This window comes from Canis lupus, chromosome 29 (assembly GCF_003254725.2).
Source record: "Canis lupus dingo isolate Sandy chromosome 29, ASM325472v2, whole genome shotgun sequence".
Lineage (NCBI taxonomy): Eukaryota > Metazoa > Chordata > Mammalia > Carnivora > Canidae > Canis > Canis lupus.
The window spans coordinates 22696559-22709675 of NC_064271.1; the positions used below are offsets into that span (position 1 = coordinate 22696559).

Sequence of the window (13117 nt, forward strand, 5' to 3'; positions counted from 1 at the left end):
TAGCTACCAGTCTCCTATGGTTTTCTCTCTCCTCCCAGTTCCTTTCGCTCCACCCACTTTTATCTGGTCTAGATAGGGCTAACTTTCTTCGTGATATGCTTTTGTAGACTTGTGGCCCTTCCTTCCAGTACTTAACACTCATTTGTTATTATTTCAAAAATCTATCACTAGATTAACCTCCATGAGCCCAGGTAGTGTAGTCAGCCTAGGTATGCTCATTACTCTTGACCCAGCATCTAGCATAGTGCCTGGGCTTGGGTTTTTTCTGAATCTATATTTGTTGAATGAATAAGTGAACATTTTATTCTTGTAAAATATTCAAACAATGCATAACTATAGAAAGCAAATACTAACACAATCATTTGGTTGATATTTATTGAGTACCTGTCATATATCAGGCTCTGTTCCAGATGCTGGGGATATAGCATTTAACCCAGACCCCCCCCCCCCCAAAAAAAAAAATCCTTGAACTCATGGAGCTTGTATTTTTGTGGGATGAGACTGGCAAATAAGTAAATGATAGACTACCATAGAAACAGACATGCCATGTGTGTGCTATGAAGAACAAAACAGGGGAGGGGGGGAGGGCCTGCTGAAAGCCGTGAGAATTGCTGTTTTAAATGGGGTGGTCAGGGGACACCTGGGTGGCTCAGTGGTTGGGTGTCTGCTTTTGGCTCAGGGAATGATCCTGGGGTTCTGGGATCAAGTCCCACTTCGGGTTCCCTGTATGGAGTCTGCTTCTCCCTCCGCCTACGTCTCTGCCCCTCTCTGTGTGTCTCTCATGAATAAACAAATGGGGTGGTCGGGAATAGCTTCACTGAGAAGATGATATTTGAAAGAATTGAGGGAGCAAGCCATGCAGCTTGTTGGGAATAAAGGCATTAGAGGTTGAAGGAATAGCTCGTCTCAAGGCCCTGGGGTCAGAGTGTGTCTGGTGTGTTTAAGGAAGAACAGGGAGCTGTTCAAATGAAGTAAGTGAGGGGAGACATGGTCAGGGGGGTATGTATATGCATTGGGGGGGGGGTTAAGTATGTGTGTGCATTGGGGGTTAGGTAGGTGTGTGCTGATGAATATGATAGGCCACTATTAGGACTTTGGCTTTTGCTCTGAATGGGATGGAGGGTTCTATGTAGGAGAATGACACCAGCTCATATTTTAAAAAGGATTATTCTGGTAGCCAACTGGTCATGCATGGAAAAAAACCAGGGAACTTCTTGTGATAATCTAGGTAGAAAAGGAAGGAGAAAGTTGGGAGGCATTTAAAGTAATCAGGTAAAAGATTATGGAGGAGATGGTGAGAAGTAATCTATGCTGAATATATTTTGAAAGCAGAGACAATGGCAAAAGTACCTTTGCTGATGGGTTGCAAGTAGAATATGAGATAGAGAAAGGAGTCAGGGATGATTCCAACTGCTTGAGCAGATGGAAGGATGGAGTTGCCATTACTTGAGATGAGACAGTCAAGGAAGAGCAGGTTTATATGGAAAAATTGGAACTTGTATTTGCACATGTTGAGATATCTATTAGATATCTAAGTGGAGGCTTTGAAAAGGTAGTGGATATATTAGTCTGAAGAGAGTTCTGGGCTGGAGGTGAACATTTGGAAGCTGTTAACATATAGAGAGGATAAGTGTAGGTAAAAAAAAAAAAAAAAAAAAAGAGGTTCAAGGAATACTGGAGGTTTCAGAGCCCTGGAGTACTCTGTCATCAAGGAGTTGGTGGGTCAGGAGGAGCCAGGAATAGAGGAGTGACTATGAGGGTTGGGGGAAAACCTGGAATGTTGGTTTATGAGAAGGGAGGTGAAGAAACTGTTTCAACTGCTGATATGTTAAGTAAGGTGAAGATTGAGTATTGATGTTTGATGAGCGGAGGTCATTTATGATTTGATGTTACCAATAAAGAGACTTCTAGGGCAGCCCTGGTGGCTCAGCGGTTTAGCGCCGCCTGCAGCCCAGGGCCTGATCCTGGAGACCCAGGATCGAATCCCATGTCGGGCTCCCTGCGTGAAGCCTGCTTCTCCCTCTGCCTGTGTCTCTGCCTCTCTCTCTCCTCTCTGTGTATTCTCATGAATAAATAAATAAAATCTTTAAAAAAAAAAAAAAAAAGAGACTTCTACATTTTGTAAGCTTCCAAGTTTTGTTGGCCACCCAAATGTAGAGGTGATATATTAAGCACCTTGAGTAGCCCCGTGGAATCCCTCCTCACTAAGGTTTGAAGTAGGAGGGCAAGTCCTTAGCAGCTCCATTTCACCCTTTAAGGGGAGGAGTTTGGGGAGGCAGCTCACAACACAGCTTTCTCCTAAAGCACCCTCTATAAATCTTTTCCCTTAAGATATTCCTTTGGGTTAAATGGTCTCTTGACCTTTTAATTTACTTGATGCAGATAATTTTTCCTACTTGTTGTAAACACATTATATGTCTAATGTAAATACCATTTATGTACTCAATGTCTGATAACCCATTCCACATCTCTTGAATTCTTGCAGGGGTTCTTCCTATTTCCTGATTTTGTTCTGGTGTATGCTGCATCCCTCACTCTAGGAAAGGATCCTGACTTGCTAGATTAGCCAGTGTGAGGTATTCCCCAGGGGATTGTTATTGATCCAGATTGGATGCATGCCTAATGCCGGCTTACTCAGACTACCGTGTAGGACTGAAATTTTCTGGTTGTCTCACTGGATGTAATCAAAGAGCGATGTTGCCTCCATTTCTGCTGACAGTCATCTGATGACAGGAAGGGGAACTGGATTTGGGATGAATCTGATGCTGTGGACAGAAGAATAGAGAATTAGGGCAGCCTGGGTGGCTCAGCGGTTTAGCACCACCTTCAGCCCAGGGCGTGATCCTGGGGACCCAGGATTGAGTCCCACGTCGGGCTCCCTGCATGGACCCTGCTTCTCCCTCTGCCTGTGTCTCTGCCTCTCTCTTTCTCTGTGTCTCTCATGAATAAATAAATAAAATCTTTAAAAAAAAAAAAAGAATAGAGAATTAGAAAGAACCTGAAATTTGCAGACAGTGTTGAGTTATTGAATCAACTAAGCCCAGCCCTTGCCATATCTCTGTGCTTTCCTGTTATGGTTTAGGGAATTGGACTCAGGAATCCATTACTTATAGATAAAAGCCTTATAGTTGAATCACAGTTACATTGTCTACTGCATCTCAGAAGTCAAGCTAATTTCCGATTCTGGCCCTCTCTCTACTCCCTTCTGACTTTTTCTGTTGCTTTTAACTCTTCTGTTGCTGATGCTTGTGGGCTGACTTACTTATTATGCACAGTGGACACAGTGCTTATATTTATAAATGTATATATTTATGCAGGATAGGGCCCATGAAAGTCATAATGTGGCCCTGGGAGCTCGGTTACTACATTTTCTTATTTTTGCTAATATTACAAATTTGCTAGGTGAACTGATTTCTTTAATATCTATTTAATGTCTACCTGTTTTCCAGGTACAATGGTAGGCCTTGAGGATACAGGGGTGAACAAAACAAACAACTGTTCTTTTCTTCAGGTTTTGATCTAGTAGGAAAATCAAACAAAACAAGTGATTATTGGAAATTATGATGGGGGTAACTACTGGAGGTAAGTATGGAGTGGTGGGTCAAGAGACAAGAAGAGAATTGAATCTCATTTATGGGATCAGAAAAGGCCCCCTAGAGGCGGTAACATTAAGGTAGGGAGTTGGAGGGTGAGTTTGGAATTAATTAAACAACATACATTCCAGGTGTAGTAAGAACAGGTGCCAAATTTAGAGGTGAGAGAGAGAGAGATACAGCATTTTAAGATGTTGAAAACATTTGCAATGATGTGAATGGAACTAGAGAATACAATGCTAAGTGAAATAAGTCAATCAGAGAAAGACAAGTATATGATCTCACTCATATGTGGAATTTAAGAAACAAAATAGGGTCATAGGGGAAGGGAGGGAAAAATAAAACAAGATAAAATCAGAGAGGGAGACAAACCATAAGAGACTTTTAAAAAAGATTTTATTTTATTATTATTTTTTAAAGATTTTATTTATTTATGCATGAGAGACAGAGAGAGAGGCAGGGACAGGAGAAGCAGGCTCCATACAAGGAGCCTGATATGGGACTTAATCCCAGGAGTCCGGGATCACGCCCTGAGCCGGAGGCAGATGCCCAACCGCTGAGCCACCCAGACATCCCAAGAGACTCTTAATCATAAGAAACAAACAGGGTTGCTGGAGGAGAGGTGGGTGAGGGATGGGGTAACTGGATGATGGACATTAAGGAGGGTGTGGGAGGTAATGAGCACTGGATGTTATGTAAGACTGATGAATCACTGACCTCTACCTCTGAAACCAATAATACATTATATGTTAATTAATTGAATTTAAATTTTTAAAAGGGAAAAATAAAATAGATTTTAACAACAAGAAAAGAGGACATCACTAGATTACTGATAAAATTGGAACATGGATAGCAGTTGAAAGGAAAGCCTTGTATCAATTAAAGAAGTAAATGACTGTATGGTAGGCATTCATAGGAAAACCACTAAAGAATTTAGGTGCAAAGGGCCATAATGTTTGTAACTTACCCTTAAATAATTCAGGAAAAAATACAGAGAGAGAGAGAGATCAAGGAGTACAAATTATAAAGCAAATGGTGTAAATGTTAAATATAAGCGAATCTGGATAAAAGATCGAAGATTATTCCTTACAACTCTTATTTACTTTGCAAACCTTTTTGTAAGTTTGAAACTATTTCCTTTTTTTTTTTTAATTTTTTTTTTAATTTTTATTTATTTATGATAGTCACAGAGAGAGAAAGAGAGAGAGGCAGAGACATAGGCAGAGGGAGAAGCAGGCTCCATGCACCAGGAGCCTGATGTGGGATTCGATCCCAGGTCTCCAGGATCGCGCCCTGGGCCAAAGGCAGGCGCCAAACCGCTGCGCCACCCAGGGATCCGAAACTATTTCCAAATAAAAGCTTTAAAAAAGAAAAAAAAGGATGTTGAAAACATCTAGTAATATTATTAGGTATCATTTATTGATACTTATGTCAGGTGGTGGATACTATTCTAGGCACTTTGCATGTCAAAAATCTAAGTGATAAATACTATTATTTATTATTATTATTCCCATTTTATAGATAATGAAGATAGAGAAGATGAAACACAGAAAATTAACTTATTCAAGTTCATATTACACAAGCAAGTGGCAGAACTAGGGTTAGATCTTGACAGTCAGGTTCCAGGCTTAGATATTTCATGTTCTTTTCAGGTACAGGTGGAAGGCAGAGGTGAGAGAGTTTTTGGAAGTGAGGCAGGGAACAGAGCTGCATTGCTGGGTACTCTTACTCCTGAAATCCAGCCTCTGAGTGTGAGCCTTGATTCTTGACCTTCACATTCATCGCACCATATTCACCATACCCTCTCTTCCTGGACCACTGCAATTGCTCTCTTAGTGACATCTACTCTTCTACTTTTACCTCTCATTCCCCAAACCCTCCATTGGCCTAGGTAATCATCTTAGAATGAAATCTCTCAGTCTGGTCCATTAGACCTGACACCACCTAGTCCCAAAAGACAACTTTTCAACCTTATGTCTATTTCTCTTGACATCTGTTATTTGGTTCCAACCACATGATCTCTCTTCTCCTCCGTCAGTATGTTTAGTATATTCTTATGTACTAAAGACTCTTGCAGTAGTCTTACCTTGAGCATGGAAGGTGCATCTTCCAGATATTTTACATAATTTGTTTCTTTTTCATTCAAGTTTCTGCTCAGATATAAGCTCTTCAGAAAATCCTTCCCTGATAGTCTACATAAAGTAGAATTCTTTTTACTTTGTCACTTTCTCTAGTTTATGTACCTATTTATTTGTTTATTTTCTAATCCCCTCATTAAAATGCATTCCCTGAGAGCAGGGACTTTACTTTGTTTATTGTTCTATGCCCTGAGATTATATCACTGAATAAAGCATTAGTACTTCTACCTTGCTTCAGGTTCTGTTTCCTAGGCTAAGGCAAACACAAAAGGTGTCAGAGAGGAGGCACCATCTTTCAAGCTCTATGAAAATCACGTGCTAAGATTGGTAGAAGTGAGAACTAGGGGCCTCTCTGATATTGTTTTGAATTGGATGCCATTCCAGCTCTAAATTGCCTACTACTGTCTTCTGGTTTTGAGGGAAAATATACTTTTATTTAGTTAAGCTGCCTTACAGTTGGGTTCCTCTTACATGCAGCCAAACACAGTCCCAACAAATGTAGCCACTGCTTATTATAGCAGGTAAGGAGAAGAATTCAAAGATAACTCAGATTTCAAGACTATATAGAGGAAGGATCACGGTACCACAAACACAAATGGGACATTCTGAAGGAGGAGCTAACTTTGAAGGAATAGTAAGGAATTTTATGATGTATAGTAGTCCCTTTTATCTGTAGTTTTACTTTCTATGGTTTCAGTTACCCACAATCAACCATGGTCCAGAAGCAGTTGATCTTCCTAATATATGGTCAGAAGATCAACAGTAGCCCACCACTATGTCATGATGTCATGATGTTTAAGTCATTCCCCTCACTTCATGTCATCACTTAGGCATTTTATCACCTCACATTGTCACAAGAAGGGTGAGTATAATACAATACAATATTTTGAGAGACGAGGAGAGAGAGAGATCACATTCACATAACTTTTATTACAGTATATTGTTATAATTATTATATTTTATTATTAGTTCTGGTTAATATCTTATTGTGCCTAATTTGTAAATTAAACTTTATTATAAGTATGTATGTGTAGGAAAATACATAGTATATATATAGGGTTTGATACTATCTACAGTTTCATGTGTCCACTGGGAATTTTAGAAGGTATCCCCCACAGATAAGTGGGGACTATTATACATATAAATGCTATTTCTCATTAGCTATATTTTAGTTTGATTTTTGAATGCTGGGATCCATCCTAATTTCATTTGACAGCACACTTACAAGCATTTCTTGCAGTGTGGGAGATGACTTCAGAAAGAAAAACATCCAAGCAGAAGGATACCACTTGACTGGATTGTAATGTCTTGATGGGATTACCACATTCTAGGGGTATGAGCTTTCATTTAGTAGATAAAAAAGCCAAACCAAACTAAACCAAACAAACCCCCCCAAAATGAACAAAAACCTCAATTTTTTTTTCATTTCAATCAGACTTCAATATTTGTTAGGACACCAAATTTGGCAACTAAGGCAAAGACCCTATATAGTGGTGACAAATAAAATAGAAGCTTATTTCTCTCTCATCTGGGACGGATATGGTACCTTGAAGATCCAGGAACCTTTTACCTGGGCTTGCTCGGACGGGTCCAAAATGGTCCTATGCTTCACTGGAGATGCCCCACTCATCCAAGTTGTGGGTGGGTGGACTTCCAGCAAGGCTGTGCTAAGACTTTGTACCACTCAGTCCATGAAAAGATCTTCACACTTCCAGAAGAATGTCTGATCTACCCTGCTCATGATTACCTTGGGCTCAAGTGTCCACTGTGGAGAAGGAGTGGACTTTGAACCCATGGCTCACTCTCAGCTGTGAGGAGTTTGTCAAGGTCATGGACAACCTGAATTTGCCAAAGCCTCAGCAGATAGAGTTTGCTGTTCCAGCTGACGTGTGCCCTGGGATCCAGACTCCCCCTTCCTGACCTGGCTTTACGTTAAGAAGGCACTAGGTGGGGTAAAGAGAGAGGTGCCACCGCCAAGCCTCTCTTCCCCTCCCTCACCAGTTCCTGAGCTTCATAAACAAACAAACAAACAAACAAACAAACAAACAAATAAATAATTGGGAGAAAAAATCCATGACCCAGATAGCACTTTTCCGTTAACAATATCACTTAATAGACAATTTTACAAAATTATCAGACACCACGCTTATTCATTCTTGTTTATTACTGGTCTTTGCTTGTTCAAAAAGAGTTAACTTATAAAAATATTGCTTAGATGTTGATCTTGTACCTTTCTCTTGGAGTTACTTTTAGGATTTTCAGCATAATCACACATTGAATTTCTTCACAGTATATTACAATATCCTAACTGGTTTAGTTTATCCTAGATATAAATTCATCTCATAATGTCTCATTATTAAGGAGAAAAAGTTTATGGAGCTGGACATTTCCTTTGGCCTGATCTATTTTATGATCTTGTATCTCTCCCATCAGTCTGTTTCCCTGCCCCACCCCCAACCCTCAAATAACTGGTTTCACCCTTCAGTGAATTCCTCAACTGAACTTTATGAGAATTGTTCCTAGAGACATCTGCATTGACATGGGAAATTTCATTTGTGGAGGTATAAAGTAGTTTGTGGCTATCACATTATGCTAGCTTTCTGAAGCTATTTTAAAATTACACCTTTTGTTCTTCCTGGTTCTCATCTCTTTTAAATATGTTTACAGAAATTATTATAGTAAATGTGTTTTTATTTTTTTTATTTTTTAATTTTTTGTAAACGTGTTTTTAAAAAGTTCTTGCGGCACCTGGGTGGCTCAGTGGTTGAGCGTCTATCTTCCGCTCAAGTCATGATCCCGGGATTCTGGGATCAAGTCTCTCATCAGACTCTTCACAGGGAGCCTAGCAGGCTCCCTCTACCTATGTCTTTGCCTCTCTACGTCTCTTATAAATAAATAAATGAAATCTTAAAAAAAAAATAAAATAAAAAGTTCTTCTTGATCTACAAACATGATTCAAGGATATCCTGAAAATAGCAAATCTTATATTTTGATTAGTTTATGACATCATCATGAGTATATAATGTAAAGCCCCACAGTTTGTGGAAATAGGCTTTTCCCTCACTGTTGATTTCCTTTGGGAATTAAGAAAAGACCATGGTTGTAATGGTTTACTTGTATGGCCCTGGGCAGCTGAGGCTAAAAGATTTATATGGATTGCTATTCTGTGTAAAGAAAGCTGGTGTGGCCAATTTTCAAATGAGCTAGGAGGCTTAGATTAATGAAAGCCAGGGGAGACCTAAAATATGCTTATTTTATCTGAGAGTGATCCTTTGAGGCCAGAAGGTTCAGATTGATCTCACAAGTCCTGCAGAACTGCACTAATGTAAACCTTTCCTGATATGTTTTCAAGATGAACATAGTTGGAAGGTTTTAGGTGACCTATTTGCTTTCGCTATTTTTAATTTGAAATTATTCCTCACAAGGTGTTAGGTTTAAAAAAAAAAACAGGTGGAAGTTTCTGTAAAGTAGTTCTGTAATTTAAAGTTATTTTTCCTTTTAAAAAATTCAAATTTCTTTTTAGATTAAAAAAAATCTTTGCTAGCCTCTTAATTACAAAATGATGCATTTCATTTTAAAGATTTCACACAGTGATTATATGCAAAAAGCAAATGAAATGCTTTTCATTTTTTTTTTTTTCTACCCTGCTCCTCAAAACCATTTTAACAGTTTGGTATGTGACTGTTCAGACTTTTGTTTCATAGGTATGTCATGCTATACATGCTATTTTTATGCACATGTATATGCAAATGTACATGAACATTTTTTAAATGTGAAAATACTTGTATTGCTTTTTAATTTAAATCTGACAAATATTTCCAAGTGAGTGCATATCGATCTACCTCATTATTTTTAATGGCTATATAAATTTTTATTGTTTGATGACACTATAATTTAGTTACCCATTTCCCTGGAGAATCTGTAGCATAGGTATAGAATATAGTGCTACACACTATCCTAAGTATTATCTCATTTGATTCTCACAAAACCTCCAAGAAGTAGATATTATTGTCTTTATTTTTTAGGTGAGAAAACTAAAGTTAGTGAAATGAAGTAACTTGCCTAGGGTCACACAGTTAGTGGAGGACCCAGGAGTTAATTTCTGTAATATATATACCCCCCTAATCTGTATATGTTGCCTATCATTTTGGCAGGATCATAGAGATTTTAGATTTAGTCCTTGTATTTTTCTGCATTGGCTTTTTTACAATTAATGTGTATTGATTTTTATAGTCCACTAAAATGACATTAAAAAGACTGCTCTCAAAAAAACCCCCAAAGAAACCACACAAAAAAAAACAAAACGTTTTTGGGGCAGCCTGGGTGGCTCAGTGGTTTAGCGCCACCTTCAGCCCAGGGAGTGATCCTAGACATCTGGGATGGAGTCCCACATCTGGATCCCTGCATGGAGCCTGCTTCGTCCTCTGCCTGTGTGTCTCTGCCTCTCTCTCTCTGTGTCTCTCATGAATAAATAAATAAAATCTTATAAAATCTTATAAAATAAAATAAAAAAGTAAAATAAAATAAAATAAAAAGACTGCTTTCATTATTAATCATTTAGAGGAACATTTAAGCAATCCCAATCAAGATCAGTGAAAATTGGGAACAATGTAAGAGATAATCATTTTGGATAATGTTCAAGGGAAATTGTAGTACTGTTAATACACATTATTCAGCAGTTTAAAAGAATGAGGTAGATGTAGATGTATTTGTACTAATATGGATAAATAAAGCAATATTACTGAGTTAAAAAGTTACACTACGAAATTCATCCTAATATTAAATGGCATCTCAAGGGACCTTGGATTGCTAAAACAATTTTGAGAAAGAACAAAGTTAGAGAACTCACAGTTCCTGGTTTCAAAACATATTACAAAGCTACAGTAATCAAAGCAGCGTGGTATTGGGAAAAAGACAAACAAATAAACCAGTGGAATGAAATAGCCTAAGGAATAAATCTTTGTGTATATGGTCAAATAATCTGCAACAAGGGTGATGAGATCACTCAATGGGGAAAGGACAGTATTTTCAACAAATAGTGCTGGGAAAACTGGATATCCACATGCAAAAGAATTAAATAAGACACTTACTTTACACCATATACAAAAATTAATTCAAAAATATATTAAAGACTTAAATGTAAGACCTAAACTATAAAGCTCCTAGAAGAAAACATATAGGAAAAGCTTCATGACATTGGATTTGGCAATGATTTATTTGGAATGATCCCAAAAACCCAGGCAACAAAAGCAAAAATAGACAAATGAAACTATATCAAACTTAAAAACTTTTTTCCATCAAAGGATATAATGCACAGAGTGAAAAAGCAACCTAAGGAATGGTAAGAACTATTTGTAAATCACTCATCAGATAATAGGTTAATATCCAGAATATATAAAGAACTACTACATCTCAATGACAAAAACAACCAATAATCCAATTTAAAAATGAGCAAAGGATTTGAATAGACATTTCTCCAATGATGATATGTGAATAGCCAATAAGCACTTGAAAAGATTCTCAACATCACTAATCTTTAGGGAAATGCAAATAAAAACCATCATGAAATATCATCTCATACTCATTAGGATGCCTACTATCAAAAAAATAACAAGTGTTATTTGTGGATGAGGAGAAACTGGAATCCTTGTGCACTATTGTTGGGATTGTAAAATGATACAACTGCTATGGAAAACAGGAACTTCCTTTAAAAAAATTAAAAAATAAAACTACCATATAATCCAGTAATCCTACTACTGGGTATCTATCCAAAAGAATTGAAAGCAAGGCTTCAAAGAGACATTTGCATACCATATTTATAGCAGCATTATTCAGAATAGTCAAGAGGTGGAAGCAACGAAATGTCCATCAACAGACGAATGGATAAACAAAATGTGATGTATACATACAGTGGCGATTATTCAGCCTCAAAAATGAAAGAAATTCTGCCAAATACTACACTGATGAAACTTGAGGACAAGCTATGTGAAATAAGGTACACAAAAGGACAAATATTATATGATTCTGCTGTAGAAGGTATCTAAAGTAGTCAAGAAACAGAAAGTAGAACAGTGGTTACTAGGAGCTTGGTGGGAGGAAAGGGGAATTGCTTAATGCATAGAGTTTCAGATTTATAAAATGAAAGTTCTGGAGATCTATTTCACAACAGTGTGAATATACTTAACTGTACTCTTTTTTAAAAAATATTTTGTTTATTAGAGAGAGAGAGAGAGAGAGCACAAGCAGGAGGAGTGGCAGAGGGAGAGGGAGAAGCAGGCTCCCTGCTGATCAGGACGCCCCATGTGGGGCTGGATCCCAGGACCCTGGGATCATGACCTCAGCCAAAGGCAGATGCTTAACTCACTAAGCCCCTTAACCGTACTCTTAAAAATGGTTAAAATGATACATTTTATGTTTTGTGAGTTTTGCCACAATAACAAGTTTTTAATCAAAACATTAAAAACTCTGTTGATTCTAAGTGTATAGGGAAATGGAAAGCTTTAAAACTAATATTTAGGGCAGCCCTGATGGCTCAGTGGTTTGGCGCCACCTTGGGCCCAGGGCCTGATCCTGGAGTCCTGGGATCCAGTCCCACATAGGGCTCCCTGCATGGAGCCTGCTTCTCCCTCTGCCTGTGTCTCTGCCTCTCTCTCTCTCTATGTCTCTCATGAATAAAAATTTTAAAAATTAAAAAAACCCTAATATTTATTTAGTATACTGTAATTTAAAAAGCTAGAAACAAGGACGCCTGGGTGGCTCGGTGGTTCAGCATCTGCCTTTGGCTCAGGGCGTGATCCTGGGATCCAGGGATTGACTCCCACATCAGGCTTCCTGCATGGAGCCTGCTTCTCCCTCTGTCTATGTCTCTGCCTGTCTCTGTCTCGCATAAATAAATAAAAATCTTAAAAAAAAACAATAAAAAACTACTGGAAACATTGAGGCATTAAAGTGTTTTACTTCTTTGTAAAAAAAAGACAAAAAATAAATGTTAAGCCATAGATATACATAATATGATATACTGGAAAAAAATAAAAGTAAAAAATCAAAACATACCAAAGCATATACTATGTGTTCTACAGGGACATGTATTCATATATCAAGACATTAGTTAAGAACTAGAAGGATAGGGACGCCCGGGTGGCTCAGGGGTTGAGCATCTGCCTTCCGCCCAGGGCATGATCCTGGAGACCTGGGATGGAGTCCCACATCGGGCTCCCTGCATGGAGCCTGCTTCTCCCTCTGCCTGAGTCTCTGCCTCTCTCTCTCTGTGTGTCTCTCATGAATAAATAAATAAAATCTTAAAAAAAAAAACTGGAAGGATATACATCAAATTGATTACAGTAGTTATTCTTGGGTATGGGAAAAGGGAACCAGATGGTGAGTGAT

The 13117-nt window shown here is 38.2% G+C and overlaps 1 long non-coding RNA gene across 1 annotated transcript in view; it reads right to left on the bottom strand.

Moving 5' to 3' along the window:
* Window positions 1–2036: 2036 nt before the first annotated feature.
* Window positions 2037–13117, bottom strand: part of LOC112678622 (uncharacterized) — a 43879-nt gene continuing 32798 nt past the window's right edge. The window contains exons 4-5 of the long non-coding RNA XR_003147708.3: window positions 3439–3519; window positions 2037–2765 (exon numbers count right to left, since the gene is read on the bottom strand). This is a non-coding gene — a long non-coding RNA (uncharacterized LOC112678622). The remainder of the gene's footprint in view (window positions 2766–3438; window positions 3520–13117) is intronic.